Source organism: Amphiura filiformis, chromosome 13, assembly GCF_039555335.1.
Source record: "Amphiura filiformis chromosome 13, Afil_fr2py, whole genome shotgun sequence".
NCBI classification, from domain to species: Eukaryota; Metazoa; Echinodermata; class Ophiuroidea; order Amphilepidida; family Amphiuridae; genus Amphiura; species Amphiura filiformis.
In genome coordinates this window covers 12,657,440-12,678,549 of record NC_092640.1, presented here as the reverse complement: position 1 = coordinate 12,678,549, position 21,110 = coordinate 12,657,440, and the positions used below count along the sequence as shown (strand labels likewise).

Sequence of the window (21,110 nt, the reverse complement as noted above, 5' to 3'; positions counted from 1 at the left end):
CTTTCTTTCTTCTGTCAACACTATGATCAGCCATCGTAGCCACATGCTTTCAGGCATGTTGACCATACTTGGTCAGTATAACCGTTTGGTGGTGCCACAGATGTCACATGATCAACTTCCGGTCAAATGTCATCCACTTCCGGTCAATGGCCAAAACTTGGATTTTCACTAAAAATGCTACTCCTCCCACATATTACATAGCACCGTGACGTCACTTACACACATGCATCATCTATAGCCAGTGTCTAAAAGTTATACCACAAAATTGGAATCAAAGGTCATTAAGGGTCACTTCCGGTAAAGTCTGAAAAATTTGTAAAAATATTCAAAAAATCACTGTCTTTACAAATTACATAGCAGAGAGTCGCCATTAGCACACATGCATCGCTATTATCTAGGGTCTTTAGGATGCCTACAGTTTTGGGGTCAAAGGTCATTAAGGGGTTACTTCCGGTCAAAAACCAAAATTATCAAAAAAGTTTACATTTTTTTATCTCAAAATGTAAACAAACCAGAGTAATATACCCATCATACATGAATTAGTGTTACATGGTGTATGCATGGTATTTTTTATTTTGGGGGTCAAAGGTCATTAAGGGGTAACTTCCTGTTTTAGCTAAATAACTTCAAGAATTTTTATCTCAACTAAACATAGTAGAATTTTTTAATTAAAAGTGGAACAATGCATTTTGTCGTTGTATATAAGGTTTTATTTTCATTGAGGTCAAAGGTCATTAAAGGGGTCAAAAGGTCAATCATAAATTTAAAAAAATCATAATCCATGAATAAGTTCCGATAAAGCTGAAAATTCACCAGGAATATTCCTTATGACATCCTAAGCACTATGTAATATTTTTGCGGGGTCAAAGGTAATTAAGGGATCACTTCCGGTTCTCACAGATTCGGAGTCATAACTCATTTGTCACTGCTGGCTGTGCATCCTCGCGGTCGCAGGCGAACGCAATCAGATCTCGTTTACATTATTGATTTTTATTTAGGGTCAAAGGTTATGAGGGTCACTTCCGGTGTTAAACAAAATACCTTCTAAAATACCTGGCGGTTGTGCATGCTCGCGGTCGCAGGCGACCGCAGCCAGATCTTATTACACAGCCGTGACGTTAGTCACGGCTGTGTCTTTTTTTCTTACAGGTTCTTTCTGCCGACCACTACATTTGCTCTAGCACTTACATGCTTACACCGATTTTGACCTAACTTGGTCACAACCATCATTGACCATGCCCCTACATGTCATATGAAACTCGTGGGGTCAAAGGTCACGCAGGGGTCATAGGGTCAAAAACGTGATTTCAACTAAAAATGCTTCTTCTCTCACAGATTACGTAGGACAGTAACACCACTTGCACACATGCATTGTTATTATCCAGTGTCTATAGGGTCCTCACAGATTTGGGGTCAAAGGTCATTAAGGGGTCACTTCCGGTATAAAACGAGAAACTTTCAAAAAATTTTATTTGCTAAGAAAAACACAGGACAGTAACGGTATGTTCACACATAAATTGTAGTTACCCTGTGTATATGTGGTATTTTTTATTTAGGGTCAAAGGTCATTAAGGGCCACTTCCGGTATAAAACGAAATACCTTTAAAATGCTTCTTCTCCCACAAATTACGTAGGACAGTGACACCACTTGCACACATGCATTGTTATTACCCAGTGTCTATGGGTTCCTCACAGATTTGGGGTCAAAGGTCATTAAGGGGTCACTTCCGGTATAAAACGAAAAACCTTCAAAATTTCTTATTTGCTAAGAAAAACATAGGACAGTAACGGTATGTTCACACATAAATTATAGTTACCCTGTGTATATGTGGTATTTTTTATTTAGGGTCAAAGGTCATTAAGGGGCCACTTCCGGTATAAAACGAAATACCTTTAAAATGCTTCTTCTCCCACAAATTACGTAGGACAGTGACACCACTTGCACACATGCATTGTTATTACCCAGTGTCTATGGGGTCCTCACAGATTTGGGGTCAAAGGTCATTAAGGGGTCACTTCCGGTATAAAACGAAAAACCTTTAAAATTTCTTATTTGCTAAGAAAAACATAGGACAGTAACGGTATGTTCACACATGAATTGTGGTTACCCAATTCATATGTGGTATTTTTTTATTTCGGGTCAAAGGTCATTAAGGGGTCACTTCCGGCCTGAGACGAAAAACCTTCAAAATGCCCCTTCTGCCACAAATAACATAGCAAAGTGATGCCACATGCACCCATGCATTGACATTAGCCAATGTCTATGGGGTTTTCATATATTTTGGGGTCAAAGGTCATTGGGGGTTACAACACGGCTGTGTTCGTGGTTTTAGACCACAGCTAAGTCTAGTTCTTTCTTCTTCTTCTTCTTCTTCTTCTTCTGTCAACACTATGATCAGCCATCGTAGCCACATGCTTTCAGGCATGTTGACCATACTTGGTCAGTATAACCGTTTGGTGGTGCCACAGATGTCACATGATCAACTTCCGGTCAAATGTCATCCACTTCCGGTCAATGGCCAAAACTTGGATTTTCACTAAAAATGCTACTCCTCCCACATATTACATAGCACCGTGACGTCACTTACACACATGCATCATCTATAGCCAGTGTCTAAAAGTTATACCACAAAATTGGAATCAAAGGTCATTAAGGGTCACTTCCGGTAAAAGTCTGAAAAATTTGTAAAAAATATTCAAAAAATCACTGTCTTTACAAATTACATAGCAGAGAGTCGCCATTAGCACACATGCATCGCTATTATCTAGGGTCTTTAGGATGCCTACAGTTTTGGGGTCAAAGGTCATTAAGGGGTTACTTCCGGTCAAAAACCAAAATTATCAAAAAAGTTTACACTTTTTTATCTCAAAATGTAAACAAACCAGAGTAATATACCCATCATACATGAATTAGTGTTACATGGTGTATGCATGGTATTTTTTATTTTGGGGGTCAAAGGTCATTAAGGGGTAACTTCCTGTTTTAGCTAAATAACTTCAAGAATTTTTATCTCAACAACTAAACATAGTAGAATTTTTTAATTAAAAGTGGAACAATGCATTTTGTCGTTGTATATAAGGTTTTATTTTCATTGAGGTCAAAGGTCATTAAAGGGGTCAAAAGGTCAATCATAAAATAAAAAAATCATAATCCATGTATAAGTTCCGATAAAGCTGAAAATTCACCAGGAATATTCCTTATGACATCCTAAGCACTATGTAATATTTTTGCGGGGTCAAAGGTAATTAAGGGATCACTTCCGGTTCTCACAGATTCGGAGTCATAACTCATTTGTCACTGCTGGCTGTGCATCCTCGCGGTCGCAGGCGAACGCAATCAGATCTCGTTTACATTATTGATTTTTATTTAGGGTCAAAGGTTATGAGGGGTCACTTCCGGTGTTAAACAAAATACCTTCTAAAATACCTGGCGGTTGTGCATGCTCGCGGTCGCAGGCGACCGCAGCCAGATCTTGTTGCACAGCCGCCATCGGCGCTGTGCATTGTTTTTACCGCGTTCTTGCACAGCCGCCATCGGCGCTGTGCATTGTTTTTACCGCGTTCTTCTTCTTCTTCTTCTTCTTCTTTCTGTCAACATCAAAATCAGCCATCGTAGCCACATGCTTTCAGGCATGATGACCATACTTGGTCAGTAGAACCATTTGGTGGTGCCACAGATGTCACATGATCAACTTCCGGTCAAATGTCATCCACTTCCGGTTAATGGCCAAAACTTGGATTTTCACTAAAAATGCTACTCCTCCCACATATTACATAGCATCGTGACGTCACTTACACACATGCATCACCTATAGCCAGTGTCTAAAAGTCCTTCACAGAATTGGGATTTAAGGTCATTAAGGGGTCACTTCCGGTCAAAAACCTAAATAACTTCAAGAATTTTTATCTCAACAGCTAAACATAGTAATTTTTTTAAATTAAAATGGGAACAATGCATTTTGTCGGTGTATATAAGGTTTCTTTTTCATTGAGGTCAAAAGTCATTAAGGGGGTCAAAAGGTCAATCATAAATTTCAAAAATCAAAATCCATGTATAAGTTCCGATTAAGCTGAAATTCACCAGACATATTCCTTATGACATCCTAAGCACTATGTAATATTTTGCGGGGTCAAAGGTAATTAAGGGATCACTTCCGGTTCTCACAGATTCGGGGTCATAACTCATTTGTCACTGCTGGCTGTGCATGCTCGCGGTCGCAGGCGAACGCAATCAGATCTCGTTCTTTCTTCTTTCTGTCAACATCATTAAATCAGCCATCGTAGCCACATGCTTTCAACCATGTTGATCATAGTTGGTCACTAGGACTATTGGGTGGTGCCACAGATGTCACATGATGAACTTCCGATCAAATGTCATCCACTTCCGGTCAGTGGCCAAAACGTGATTTTCACTAAAATGCTACTCCTCCCACATATAACATAGCATCGTGACGTCACTTGCACACATACATCACCTATAGCCAGTGTCTAAAAGTCCTTCACAGAATTGGGATCAAAGGTCATTAAGGGGTCACTTCCGGTAAAAGTCTGACAAATTTGTAAAAAATATTCAAAAAATCACTGTCTTTACATATTACATAGCAGAGAGTCGCCATTAGCACACATGCATCGCTACTAGCTAGGGTCTTTAGGATGCCTGCAGTTTTGGGGTCAAAGGTCATTAAGGGGTTACTTCCGGTCAAAATGTTAACAGACCAGAGTAATATAATCATCATACATGAATTAGTGTTACCTGATGTATGCATGGTATTTTTATTTTGGGGGTCAAATGTCATTAAGGGGTCACTTCCTGTTTTTAGCTAAATAACTTTAAGAATTTTTATCTCGACAAATAAACAAAGTAGAATTTTTAATTAAAATTGGAACAATGCATTTTGTCGGTGTACATGAGGGTTTTTTTTCATTGAGGTCAAAGGTCATTAAGGGGTCAAAAGGTCAATCATAAATTTAAAAAAATCAAAATCCATGTATAAGTCCCGACTAAGCTGAAATTCACCAGGAATATTCCTTATGACATCCTAAGCACTATGTAATATTTTTGCGGGGTCAAAGGTAATTAAGGGATCACTTCCGGTTCTCACAGATTCGGGGTCAAAACTCATTTGTCACTGCTGGCTGTGCATCCTCGCGGTCGCAGGCGAACGCAATCAGATCTCGTTGCACAGCCGCCATCGGCGCTGTGCATTCTTTTTTCCGCGTTCTTCTTTCTTCTTCTTCTTCTTTCTGTCAACATCATTAAATCAGCCATCGTAGCCACATGCTTTCAGCCATGTTGATCATAGTTGGTCACTAGGACTATTGGGTGGTGCCACAGATGTCACATGATCAACTTCCGATCAAATGTCATCCACTTCCGGTCAGTGGCCAAAACCGTGATTTTCACTAAAAATGCTACTCCTTCCACATATTACATAGCACCGTGACGGCACTTACACACATGCATCATCTATAGCCACTGTCTAAAAGTTATACCACAAAATTGGAATCAAAGGTCATTAAGGGGTCACTTCCGGTAAAAGACTGAAAAATTTGTAAAAAATATTCAAAAAATCACCGTCTTTACAAATTACATAGCAGAGAGTCGCCATTAGCACACATGCATCGCTACTAGCTAGGGTCTTTAGGATGCCTACAGTTTTGGGGTCAACGGTCATTAAGGGGTTACTTCCGGTCAAAAACCAAAATTATCAAAAATGTTTAAAAAAAATTTATCTCAAAATGTAAACAGACCAGAATAATATAATCATAATATATGAATTAGTGTTACATGATGTATGCATGGTATTTTTATTTTGGGGGTCAAAGGTCATTAAGGGGTCACTTCCTGTTTTTAGCTAAATAACTTCAAGAATTTTTATCTCAACAACTAAACATAGTAGAATTTTTTAATTAAAATTTGAACAATGCATTTTGTCGGTGTACATAAGGTTTATTTTTCATTGAGGTCGAAGGTCATTAAGGGGTCAAAAGGTCAATCATAAATTTAAAAAAAAATCAAAATCCATGTATAAGTTCCGATTAAGCTGAAATTACCCAGGAATATTCCTTACGAAATCCTAAGCACTATGTAATATATTTGTGGGGTCAAAGGTAATTAAGGGATCACTTCCGGTTCTCACAGATTCGAGGTCATAACTCATTTGTCACTGCTGGCTGTGCATGCTCGCGGTCGCAGGCGAACGCAATCAGATCTCGTTCTTCTTCTTACCTAGCCGGGACACCGGCTAGGTCTTGTGATGCTATCGGATCTTTCTTCTTTCTGGCAACAAATTTCAAAATGCTTCTTCTCCTACATGTTACATCCTACAGTGACGTCACTTGCACATATCCATCGGCTATATCCAGTGTCTATAGGATATTCACAAATTTGGGGTCAAAAGGTCATTAAGGGTCATTTCTGGTAAAAAACAAATATCTTCAAAATGCTTCTTCTGCCACAACATTACATAGTACGATGATGTCACTTACACATATGCATCGGCTATATCCAGTGCCTATACTTGTTCACAGAATCGGGGTCAACGGTCATTAAGGGGGCCATTTCCGGCCTGAACGCTAAACATATTCAAAAAATCACTGTTTTTACAAATAACATAGCAGAGTGTTGTCATTAGCACACATGCATTGCTACTAATCAGGGTCTTTAGGGTGTCTACAGTTTTGGGGTCAAAGGTCATCTAAGGGTCGCTTCCGGTCAAAAACCAAATATCATCAAATATGTTCAATTTTTTTATCTCAAAACGTAAACAGACCAGAGTTACGAAAACTTCATGTATGCATTAGTGTTACCCGATGTATGCACGGTATTTTTATTTTTTTGGTCAAAGGTCATTTACACGTCATTTCCGGTTTTAAGCTAAATAACTTCAAGAATTTTTATCTCTATAATTAAGCATAGTAAATTTTTTTTTATTTAAACTGTAAAAATGCATTTTTGTGGTGTATATGAGGTTTTTTTATATTGGGGTAAAAGGTCATTAAGGAAGTCAAAACATAAAAAAAAAAAAAAAATGTTTAAAATTACGGAAAATTAGCTGTATCTCAGCCTATGGAAGACGGATAAAGCCCCTACATGCTACAGTGATGCAACATTAATGGTGTGAGATGTTTTGAATTTGGATCAAAGGTCATTAAGGGGTCATTTCCGGTTAAAATCTAAAAATCTTCAAAAATTCATATCTGCCACATGTAACATAGTACGCTAATGTCACTTGCACAGGAATGATCCCTATGACATCCGAAACATAGGCCTACTAAAAATATTTGTGACCCCAAAGGTCAAAGTTTAGGGGCCAAAGGTCAAATTTTAAAATTAGTCCAATCGAGCTCAAATTTTACAGGAATGATCCTTACGGCATTCTAAACATGTTAAAAATATTAATGACCCCAAAGGTCAAAGTTTAGGGGTCAAGGTTAAATTTTAAAATTGGTCCACTTGAGCTCAAATTCAACAGGAATGATTCTTACGGCATTCTAAACATGTTAAAAATATTTATGACCCCAAAGGTTAAGGGTCAAAGGTCAAATTTTAAAATTGGTCCAATCAAGCTCAAATTCAACAGGAATGATTCTTACAACATTCTTAACATGTTGAAAATAGTTTAAAATTATGATAATATGTCCTCCCATAGAACTGCATGTTAAATGGCCAAAATAACCAGTGGGGTTCTTTCCCGTTACCTTGTTATTTCAACTTAAAATGGACATCAACCCTTGCTGTCCAGTTATTACTAATATTATTTCAACATTTTGAATAAAGAATAACAACATTTGACGTAAATCGTACATTTAAGGCTTTAAGGTAGTTTTATCGGACCGTCATTTGACTCCAAATCTGTGACAACAGCATAGACATGGTACACGTCGCGGCAAACTTAAAAGAGAGAGAGAGAGAGAGAGAGAGAGAGTTATACAAGATTCACAGTGTCAAGACATGAGTAATTAAACCCACATGCAATCACGTTACCCGTCTGGGGTAAACCGTGCACTGAGTATGATCGGAGAGGGAGCAAAACGTTTGCAGCTTCATATAGGCCCAGACTTTGATTTAAATTTGATGCAATAATTAAAAACAGGATGACAAGACGCATTTAAAAAAATTAAATATAAAGTGTTCGCTCATAGATTTAAAGATTTATGGTTCACCCAAGCTGGGGTGTGGGGGTGTGTGTGTGGAGGGGGGGGCCCCTGGTCATTAAATTGAAAAGGAAACTGAAAAATAGTGCCTAATTATTGTATGTCTGGATTCTGGTTTATGTCGTAATGCTAACATTTTTGTTTATACTTCTATAGCACATGTATGATGATGATGATGATGATGATGATGACGATGATGATGATGATGATGATGATGATGATGATGATGATGATGATGATGATGATGATATCATCATCATCATCATCATAAACTGGGCTAAATAAAAATCTCAAAAACAAGCGGAAGAATTATTATTTGTATCAGGAAAGTCAAATTATTACAGAAAACATGCAACCTCTTCAGTGGTGTAGCCATGATTTTTTGCGGGGGGGTGATTTTGAAAAAGTGAAATTATGAATTTTCTTGACCAGGAAAGTATAAACAGGCCGGATATGAAGAGCCTCATTTTTTTTATTATGAACTCCCGTCGTTGAAAGCCTACTATCACACCCTCACACAATTCAGTTTTATTTACCTGACCTTTTTATATTCATTTCTTTGTTTAGTTATCATTTACTTATTTACGTGTATTATTTATTTCATCATTTCTAGCAGTAGCAGCTATGATTCTTCTCACTTTTTTCTTTTGCTCAATTAGATAAATCTTTTACCAATTTCACGACATCTGATGTGTGCGGGATGTGTGTGTGTGTGTGTAGTGGACAATGCCCGGGGGACAATGCAGTGTTTAGTGTTATTTTACAGCCGACATCACGCATAGTACATTCGGCGAAACACAAAGGGTTTGTGTGCGTGCATAGGTGCGTGGTACACAATACAATGTCTATGTGGGTACGGTGATGTGGGCGTGGTTTGGGTGAGTGAAAACAGGTTGGTGCACGCACTTGCTTTGATAGCCATGGGAAAATTATTTTCCCAGTGTGTCTGTGGCGTTGCTCTGAACAAGACACGTTTGTGATTGCTCGTATAAAAACCTCGTATATGTGAACGTGAAATAAGAAAATAACTTGCTTGTTTTCTTATTTCTTAATTTCTTGCTTGTTTCCTTCCTTCATTCATTCATTTACCCGATCATTCATTCAATCAATCATTTACTCATCTCATTCATTCTTTTATTCTTCTCATCTCTTTTCTCTGCCTTCTTTCTTTCCGTTTGAGACCTAGAAGTTGCCTAGCTTCGGGTGCCTACCCCAGGCTGTGGGGCCACATAAACGTAGCCAGGACGATAACTAACTTGAGTGCAAGAACTTGATATATACTTATACTTTATACATACTTATATACTTTTATATATTATAAGAACTGATATACATTTGATTAAAAGAAAACTGCAATAAGTTATTCAGTAAACTTTCTTATTATTCATATTGTGAAAATTCCTCGTCCATAAAAAGATCACGAACGAACATATGAACTTGAATAAAGAACACTATACTCAATATCATCATAACTTAAAATCAGTGCTTGATATTATATTCACCCTACTGCCCGGTAGGCCTAGGCCTACTATATACGAATTTTGGTTACCTGGAAAATACCATTAAATATCTAATAACGCTGTAGAGCCTATACTATATCACAGCTTATTTCACTACGAGAAATTCATTTGTATAGCGATTACAATTATACTTAAGGACAAAACGATTGTATTTGAATAAATTGAATAGGCCTAACTAACAAATATGCCACGCAAATCGAGAAGGTCCCGTGCGATGTCGGAACAGCAGGCAAAGAAAAAACTTCGTACAAGTTCAGAAAGGCATGAAGCAGGGTTAACAAATAAGGTCTTTGGAAACTTCCATCAAGGTGATGAGCGTTTTTCCCCACTATCAAGAGCAAAACAGTGCTCGTGTAACAGTTTAGCGATGCTCTGTAGTATCGAGCATGTTGAGAGCATATTGAATTCATCTCATATAGACGAAATGTTGACACATGGAGATGCCTTATATAAGACTACCGCTACCAAACTAGAAGCATGTTTTGACCTTGCTAATGACGGAATTTTGACGAATGATCAATTGCCAACTAATTTTGCTCTTGGTAATAGCACTTACACAGTTCGATACGAAACTGTAAGGTACGGAAGGCTTGTTGACGATCCAAACATTGAACGCGACCCGCTTACTATTGAATTGGAAACATCATTTAGTATTACAAATAAGGTAATTTTCAATGTTGATTGTTACATGATGGCCATTTACAAGAATTCAGAGACTGGCGGTTTTATATTTTTTGATTCTCATTCACGAGATCAGTCTGGTTTCCCTATTGCAGACGGCACTGCCATTGCATTGTTTTTTAAAAACCTTCAACATTTGCATACATACTTGAGTTGTTTGGCTAACAAATTGCACTTGGCTGAAAGAATGTTTTACATTATACCCATTGCTACTAATGAAGATACACATACAGAAAGTGACCCAGGGTGTTCCTTCTTTCCAACACGGACAAATGACTCATCAGATCAAGAGGACACGGAAAACACAAGCTCTCAAAATGAAATAAGTGAGCCAAGTCCCAGACTCTCGAGATGGCAAACTTGGTACCAAGGGCTTTCCGAAGAAAAGAAAAGTGACCTTCTTGCCAAAAAGCGAAAACGTGCAAGAGAAGATTATACGTCGATAGAAGAAAGACGTGAAAGAAAGAAACAACAAGCACGTGTACATTCACATGAAGCATATCAGAATCCAGATATAGCTGAAAGAAAGAAACAAGAAGCACATGAAGCATACCAAAATCCAGAGAAAGGACGACGTAAACGTACTCAAGCCCGCGAAAGATCTAAAGATGCTTATAACGACCCTCAAAAGAAGGTATCAAAAATCCAGAAAAACCAATTACGTAGATCAAGAAAGCTTTCTGATATTGACACGGTTGTTTCACGATTCAAATCATTTTGCACAGAAGGTATGCAGCTGATATTTGCATGTCAAATATGTCAAAGAATTAACTTCAGACACCAGGTTAAAATACTCAGAAAAGAAAACTACAACCAACGGATTCTACTCAAAAGTCGCCCTCCTGGCATGTCCATTGAAGATATAAATGTAGTGGAAGATAGGGATGACCACAAAACATGGATATGTAATACCTGTCATGGAAGTATGAAAGCTAAACGTATGCCAACAATAGCAACAGTTAACGGGTTGAACATACAAGAACAGCCTCCCGAACTTTCGCATTTGAATATGCTAGAAAGGCACCTAATAGCCCCAGCAATACCTTTTATGAAGATGATATCTCTAATTAAGGGTGCTCAAAAAGGAGTTCATGGCCAGATAGTGTGTGTAAAAGCTGATGTTAACTCAGTTGCCCAAAGTTTACCAAGACTGCCAACGGACCATAGTCTGATCAGAGTAAAACTGAAAAGAAAACTGGAATATAAAGGACACCACATGTGCCAAGATGTCAATCCAAGTAAAATAAGATCAGCACTTGTTTGGTTGAAAGAAAACAACCCTGAATACGAAGATATTGACATTAACTTTGAAGCTTTTGACAACATGTTAGATGACCAGTTAATTCACAGTGACCACTCCGATGATAATGAAGATGACATACCAGATTCAGGAGATGAATGTACACAAGGTGACAGTGATACCTCCCCCAATGTGAATCATATCCAAGATAATGATGATGTTGATTATGTTCATGACTTTGACAACGATCTCAATGATGAATCGGTCAATCATGCTGATGACAATAGTATGAATGTAGATAATGTCACTGATGAGTGTGGAGATATAAGTTTGCGACACTCCCATGATGGCAATGAAGACGATCATTCTGATAATGAAGATCAGACCAGAGATGACAATGTTGTTTATCGAGATAACATTCCAAGTAATGAAGTCAATGAAAATGAACATGATGTTACAAACACGTCAGCACCGCTGTATTCATTCTTACATGCTGTAGATTTTGCACAGTACGCAGCAGACAAGAGTGATAGCACTATTTTGTCAGTGGCTCCAGGACAAGGTAATAAGCCAGAACACGTTTTAGAAATGGAACCGAAGTGCTTCCCAGTAGAATTTCCAGATGGTTCTAATACGTATAACGAGAGCCGAGAACAAAAGCTGTCGCCTTCTAGATATTTCAATGCCAGGCTCTTTTCAGCTGATAATAGATTTGCCAGGAACCCGGAATATATATTTTTTGCTCTCTACTGCACAGAAGTACATCAAATTCATTCAAATGTATCTATTGCTACCAGAATAGGTTGCACAAAAACTTCAGATGGAAAAAAAATCACAGCATCTATGTTACGAGACCACGAACAGGTGAAGCAACTTATTAAAAGAGACGAAGGTTACCGATTCCTGGCTCAACTTAGAGGAACCCCTGCATACTGGGAAAAATCGAAGAAAGATATCTTTGCAATGATTCGTCAACTAGGAATTCCTACTTTCTTTGTGACATTTAGTGCTGCTGATAGACGATGGATCGAAATACACAATTCTATCCTTAAGATGTTAGGAAAACCACCAATGACACCAGAGGAACATAAGAATATGTCATGGGATGAACATTGCGATATCATCATGTCCAATCCAGTTGCAGCTGCCAAACTGTTTCAGGAAAGACTACACACATTTATCAATGACGTGATTATGTCACCAGCTAATCCTATTGGCAAAGTCAAAGACTACTTCTACAGGACAGAATTCCAGCAACGTGGCTGGCCGCATATTCACATGGTTGCGTGGGTTGAAAATGCCCCCAAATGGGTGAAGATCCAGATAATGAGGTCCTAGAATTCGTTGATAGATACATATCATGCGAAATTCCACCAGAAACTGATCCTGAATTACATGAAATTGTTACGAGTGTGCAAGTTCACAGTAAAAATCACACAAGATCGTGCAGAAAAACCGGGAAAACATGCCGGTTTAATTTTCCAAAACCGCCATCAGACAGAACATTCATTTGTACTCCAACAGCAGAAAGAGATGAAAATGATGAAGAACATCAGAAAACCCTAGATCGTGAAACAAAAGCAAAAAAATATGCTGAACAACATTTGGGAACTTTTACAGAATCCTGATCATGACTTTGCAGATTTTTATGACGTTCTTTGTTTAGCTGGAATTGGACAAGACGAATTTGAACAGGCACTAGAGACGCTTTCAAAGCGGCAAACGATGTACCTAAAAAGGCGTCTTGAAGACCAATGGATCAACAATTACAATCCAGACCTGATTCGCTGCTGGAATGGCAACATGGATATTCAATATGTACTCGATCCATATGCATGCGTTATGTATATTGTTTCCTACATTACTAAATCAGAAAGAGAAATGGGTGACTTGCTCAGAAATGCTCAGAAAGAAGCAGCACAAGGAAACAATGATGCCATACAGCAATTACGAAAGCTTGGAAGTATCTACCTCCAAAACAGAGAAGTTAGTGTCATGGGAGCAGTCTACCTTATCTGTAGTATGCCTTTGCGAAATAGCACACGAAAAGTAATGTTTCTGCAAACTGCGTTAGACGGACAACGGATATCTCTGCCTCTGACACAACTACAAGCAAATGCAGGTAATTCTGAGCAAGTATGGCAGACTACTCAAATTGAAAAATATCTTGATAGACCAAGTACGCCAAAGTACAACAACATGTGCATGGCCACGTTTTACTCAACTCACTATCAAGTGTCGGCCAAATCGGACAATATCAATAGAGACCCAGATGATAACGTAGATGATGAAACCGATGATGACGAAGCGTCTGATCGTCGTGATAAACTAATACAGTTGAACACCTATGGCATCAAGATGAAAGAACGTAAAGGAAAGCCAGCTGTCATTCGTTACCCAAGGGTATCAAAAAGAAAGACAGTGAGAGGTATCATATGAATATGCTACGTTTGTACCTTCCTCATAGGAGTCCAAATATCAAGCCAGATAGTTTTCCCACCTACGAAAGTTATCATATGACTGGATACACAACTATCAACAATGACAGACTACGAGTTAAAGACGTGGTTGAACAAAACATGTCAGAATTCGAACCGAAAACAGATGAACTAGATGAAGCGTGGGAAGTACTTCAAGAAGTAGAAAATATGGAAGATGCTTGGGCAGGAATTGCTCCACAATCTGAGCAGCAACGTATTGATGATAGATTAAAAGATGTCAGAATCGAAGACTCAGATGATGACTTAGCTGAAATTGAAGTTCCTGAACTTCAACCAGGAAATATACCTGGCCAACGTGATGCAGGTTTACCAAGGTGTGCTATTGAAACCCGTAATCCAGATATAACTGAAGAACAGGCAGAGACTATGATGCGTCAGCTTAATGATAAACAACGACAGTTATTTAATCATGTTGCTAAATGGTGCGATGAAAAGCCAGAAATCATAGAATAGACCCATTTCATATCTTCCTCACTGGAGGTGCAGGAACTGGAAAATCGCATGTGATCAGATGCATCAGTTACTATGCTCAAAAGAAATTTGCAACAATGACCGAGTCCGCTGATGATGTAACTGTGCTATTAATGTCACATCTTGGAACAGCTGCATATAACATTTCTGGTCAAACCATCTGTACAGCCTTAAAACAGGTATTAGAATGGCCAAAGATTACAAACCTCTTGGAGAACAAAGTCTGAGCACGCTCCGCACAAAGTATCAACACGTACAGCTTGTAATTATAGATGAAATATCTATGGTTAGTGCTACTCAGCTATCGTACATTCACGGACGATTACAACAAATCAAAGGAACATCATACACTTCCTACTTTGGCAATGTCTCTATCCTGGCAGTAGGAGATTTCTTTCAATTACCACCGATAAGTCCACCCACACCTTTGTGTTTCCCACACGAAGAACCCTTGAAAGACTTGTGGAATTCACTGTTTGAGAAAGTTGAACTAACTGAAATAATGCGACAGCGGGATGATGCAATATTTGCCCAAATGTTGAACCGACTTCGCGTGCGGAAAAAAAACGAACCACTAGAAGAAGCAGACAAGGAACTCTTACGTTCCCGCATAGTTCATGAGCACATTCGTCAAGCACCTTCTGACGCGTTACACTTGTTTTACCTCAACGTGGATGTTGACAGTCACAATGAAACAAAGTTAGCGTCACTAAACACGGAAACATTTACTATCAAAGCAGAAGACGTTGACCAAAAGGGTGGCAGAGTGATCAAAGTCCACGAAACACCACATGACACATCACGTCGAAAAGACGACACGTCACTTGTACCTTATCTGAAGTTAGCAGTAGGTGCTAGAACTATGCTAATAGCTAACATTGATGTTCCCGATGGTCTTTGTAATGGAGTATCTGGTACCATTAAAGGAATTGAATTCGGTAACTCCAAGAACATGCCACAGGCTGTCTATGTCAGGTTTGACAGTGACAAAATTGGAAGGAAGGCTCGATCATCACAAGTTATACCACCTGAGTATGTATCGTGTGTCGCTATAATGCCACGCAAGGAAACATTTCAATTGAAAGGAAGAAACTTCAGTACCACAAGAGAACAGATTCCATTGAAACTTGCTTGGGCTGTTACTGTTCACAAAGTCCAAGGACTGACAACTGAACAAGCTGTGATTTCTATGAAATGTTTCAAAGAATCAATGGCATACGTTGCACTTAGTCGAGTGACAACTTTAGAGGGAATGCATTTAACCAACTGTGATTTTTCCAGGATCTATTGCAATCCAGATGTAGCACGATATGTTGCAGAGATGCCTACTTGTGATCTATCCAATGCCAATCCTATGCTACCCATCGATCAGAATAAGTATTTCATAATTGCTCATCATAATATACAGAGCTTACGTCGACACATCGAAGACATGAAGAGCAATACAGAAATTAGGAAAGCACATGTTATTTGTTTATCAGAAACATGGTTGACAGACATTAGTAGCCTAGACTCTCTTGTAATAGAAGGCTACTCTTTAGAAGCAATACATTCTACTCGAGGCAGAGGTGTGGCAATTTACATTCAAAATGGTGTCAACTACACAGTAGTGCCCATTCCAAGCAATGTATGTGATGCACTTGCAATTAGGACACATGGAAACACAAACATGCTAATTACCGTAATATACAAACCCGTTGGAACTAGTGCGGGCACATTTTGTACAGAAATGAATAACATCACTGCACAAACTGATTTACTGGATACAGATTATACAGTATTTGTTGGCGACTTCAATCACAATTTAATGGGAGGTAGAGCAAATGATTTCCAGTCCTTAAGCCAATACCATCAAGTTATCACAGATCCTACTACTGCTGGTGGCACCCTTCTTGATCATATCTACATAAAACCATGTCCCGCATTATATTATGCATCTGTACTTAATACATATTATTCGTACCACAATCCAACATTCATCGCGATTAGGTATTAGCAATCTGGTAATCAGGAACCTGAAGAACAGACACTTCATGGATGAAATGTCAGGAACAGGATAGTGCAAATTAAGGACATAGAAATAGGAACATAATTTTTAAAAGAATTTTGAATAATGAACAATCGATATGGTATGGAAGACTTAGAAAACTGAGTTTGAATAACTAACATTGATATTATTACTGTAGTAGAAATTAAATTAGGGACAGTAGAAGAGTTAGAAGATTGAGTTTGAATAACGAACATTGATATTATTACAGAAAAGATACTTGAAGAACAGAAACTTTACCAATGAAATATCAAGAACAGGAACAAGTACAAGGTAGTGGACATTAAATAAGGAACATAGAAATAGGAACATGATACCTAAAGGAATTTTGAATAATATATGAATTGAATTAGAAACATAGAAATAGGAGCATGATATTTAAAGGAATTTTGAATAATTTATATGAATTAAATTTTGATCAATGAACAAACGAAATAGTGTAGAAGAGTTAGAAGACTGTGTCAAGAACAGGAACAGGGTAGTGGAAATTACTCCACTACCCCCCCATTCACCACCGCCGCGCCGCAACGAGACCCCATCACCTGGCAAGATTCTCAGCCTTGAAAAGGCAGAAGGAGTATAGGCCACATTTCACGTAAATAACAACCACAGACATATCGGCTCAGCTCCCAGGGGACATGGCACAGTCGACAGCTTTGGTATCGTACGATGCTATATACGATCTTCTACCTCATCGGACAGAAGAAGGCCACACCAAGACTATGGAATATTACAACGGGGCAAATATTGACAATAACATACTATAGAATGAGATTTGAGGATAAAATTCTGTTTCGACGCATGCAGTACCAAGAAAACAATGGCCAATTTACATGTATGTTGTAAGTACATTTTGATTATGTTGACTGATATGACTTTATAACCCATTTAATACCAAGACCAATTCCGGTAGTTAAAACTTGCAAAATACTCTTCTTTTAATATTCAATGAATAGTCCAACTGCAGCCCTGATTAAAACCTTAAACAGTATAGAGGCTGCAATGACCATTATACTTCGTTGTTTTGATTAATAAAATCATAGATACAATTACATTGTCCATTTCCAAAACTAAAATGAATCTGTTCATAAAATAACCTATGTCTTCAGAGATACTACTGTAATCTTAGATTTGTTCTGATATCAAATTATATTTGTGTCCAAATCCCTGATATTGGTTAAAATTTTATATTACATTTCCTTTTTTTCAGGTTTCCTTAAAGGTTTTCCAGACCAACACACGTCCATGGGACCAGGGCTAAGCCTATAGAACTTCATATGAACCAGACCAAGGCCTTATCATGAATATAGGTCCTATAATTTATAGGCCTACTAGGCTACAAACTTGATGAGAATTCGGTCAATATAGGTCCCTATGTTTATAGCCTTTCCACGTTTACGGAAATGCTCTGCAACTAAGTAAGTCTTCAAATTGGGATTTCAAGATCATTCAAGAAAATCTGTCACAAAAGAATAACCAAAGATTCGAGGAATGTTTTACAAATCAGACTCTCGAGGACCAAATTCCTAATAGCACATCATCATCAGTACCAAGACATAAAACCCAGCATGACCTGCAAAAATATTTTGTAAGTACACTTTTTCATTTGATTAATTACAGTTATAATTGATTGATATGATTAATTCCTCAGTGAAACCTGAAAGACATCCAGATTCTTTCCAAGGTCAATAAAAAATTTTGACCAAATTTTTGAAATTTCCACCAAAAGTCATCAAGAAATGCTAAATTTTGCTCAAAAATCATAAAAAACCTGTTTTCGCCCAAATATTTTTTGTGAAGTTGATCCTAGATACTTCTAGTTTTTAATATTGTTTTAGGATTTTCTCAACAAATTATCATTTTTACCCAAATTTGACCTCCCAGATGGATTCATCAAGTCTTTTCTATTAAAATATGTATATCTTTTATATACTGTCGATCAACAATTTAGCAGTTATGAGGCACAACATTTTCCATAATTCCAGTGTTAAGACCACCTTTCAGTGACTAGATATTGAAAACATGGAATGTTCATGTTCGCGGGCATGTTCGACATGTTGAACTAATTCGGATGACTCGGGGATGACCATTGATCTTCATTCATTCATTGGAAATGTTTAGTGTCATAAAAATTATTTCTGTTTTTGTTTTTCTATGATTTTCTTTGCAGCATCTTTCGCAAACACCGCCGGAAGAATCCGCCTGAATCCACAAGGGTCATGTATACACTAAAGTTGGTTATCAAAATAGCTTTAAATAGCAACAATGAACGTGGCAAGGAAAAATATGAATTTAAAAGGATTTTTTACCATTGGAATTTATAAACTTTTAAATAGTATAAATGTGCCGTGACCCGTCCACCATTAAGTTAGGCAACAGGTTTATACGGCGACCAAGAGCCAGGACTTGCCGCTGAAAGCGCCCGTCAAACTCGGATATTTAACTCATGCATATCCTCACCAAAATCCAGAAGACGGAACTGCGTCTGATGGAGTGCGAGCGCAGTTATGGATGGATCTATCCTGGAAAGTAGACTTTCTAACCTGGAATTACTTTTGTGCTTCAATTTGCTGAATGGATTTCCTGTGCTTTTGAGCGTGAATATGTCGGACAGAGCCTGAGACAAGAACAAAGCAGTGTATGGACTTTTGCAGTAATTTTGTTTCGTAAAAAGTTTTACTGCATCCATGGGAATGATTTCCTATGCTGGAATATATTTCGTGTTTGTTTCCTGAAATAGACTCATGGAAGCTAAAAGGTGAGCTTGTATGCTACTTCATAAACTTTCGCAATTCTTTTTACCTGAGTGCTATTTGCCTATTTCTCCTTTGATATAATTATAAACTATGGTGAATGACATTTGCGCCGGGGACGAAAAGTATCTATTCTGGCCGCAGCCGAGTGTCTGTAGCCCACGTCCAGCGTCTGTTGTTTTAAAATGTAATGAGCAGATGTATCTTTTTGCCAACTCTGTACTTGTGTGCCATATTGTTACTAATCTTTTAAGATACAGCTGTATATTTCATGTGATCCTATTGAATGTAATAGTTACATCGAATGACTTGTTGGTTGATATTAAAGACCCATTCAGTGATTAGCTCATTCAGAAGATTATGATCAAAATTCAGTTATTTACACCATTGTTAGTAGCATCAGAGAAGATGTAATAAATTATTACATCTTCTCTGGTAGCATACATAATGCTAACATAGACTGCAAGTGGTTGAGTCAGCTGTGTATTCAAGACAAAATATGACATTTTACATGAAAATGTAATTTCTCTATAGCTCCATTTCGCTCGGATCACTGCATGGGACTTTTTAATGTCATTAAACTGAATAAGGCTTGTGAATTGTGCTAAATTGTTTATTATTTTTGTTTATCAAACGAAAGAAAATCGCATCTCTTATTTTAGTGAAACTGCAATTTTTTCTAAAGCCATGCTTTATTTTATGACACTTTGATAAGGTTGTAAAAAAACTGGGAAAACAACAAAAAAATTGTTTTGCACATGTCTTGTAAATATTTTGCGATACATTTTGTCATAAAACAAGCGAAATAATTATGTAAAATCAGCTGTTTTGATTTTGTTATATTTTTCGATGACTATGTTCATGTTCACAGACCATCTGCGAGGGTTAATTATAGAGCATTGCTATGTGCGCGGTACGTTTGTGCATAAAGGTCTAGTAACCTGGGGAAATGATGTACACCTGTGTTTTTGGTATACCACTCCCGTAGTTATGAGCTGTTATGGGCGCACCATTTGATACTCAGGAGGGGACGTGGAAGTTTTTTAACAAAAAAAACTCCCCCACTAGTGAGTGAATGAATTATAAAATTCTTTTTAGCTGTGTATCAAATGCTGCGCTCCTTTTTCCTATTTATGTCACAAACAAGGGTGTTTTTGAAATTATCAGGTGCACTTCTCAGAAATGGGTTTGGTGTATGGTATCAATCGGTCTTCCTATTCTCTTTGTTCTTTTGCTCCTGATTATAAACAATTAGTGCTTGAAACATAATCCTTCACAGGCAACGATGACAAATACAGATTCCCAACAAACATAAAACTAAAACCTTTATAATCCAAAACAATTCTATAACGTGCTGATAACTATAATTATGTAATTGTGATAAAAGATTAAGAAAACGTGTGCTAAATTGCTTGCACCAGAAAATTTTAGTTTTAAATATGTAATTTTCTGTTTGTTTTGAAAATGTTATGCATTATTATTAAATTCACATGTAGAACGTTGCATTTCACTCAGTTTTCTACGCGCACGGCATGCATGTCCAGACGGGCCGGATACCCCGCCTGATACCCTCCTTTCATGTTTTCGCTTCCGACTGTCATGCGTAGTTTTTTTCCTGGATTGTATTCACCATTTTGCTCTGATCTTTGCCGCGATACGTACCGATGTATGCGCCGCATTTCCGTACATGTATAATGTAGGTACATGTATACTCAGGGACCGTGTATACTGAACTTGTTT

The 21,110-nt window shown here is 37.8% G+C and overlaps 1 long non-coding RNA gene across 1 annotated transcript; it reads left to right on the top strand.

Moving 5' to 3' along the window:
* Positions 1-17,372: 17,372 nt before the first annotated feature.
* LOC140167199 (uncharacterized) lies at positions 17,373-18,809 on the top strand. The gene is made up of 3 exons (XR_011860995.1): positions 17,373-17,459; positions 17,828-18,205; positions 18,788-18,809. It is a non-coding gene; the product is annotated as an uncharacterized lncRNA (long non-coding RNA).
* Positions 18,810-21,110: the final 2,301 nt, after the last annotated feature.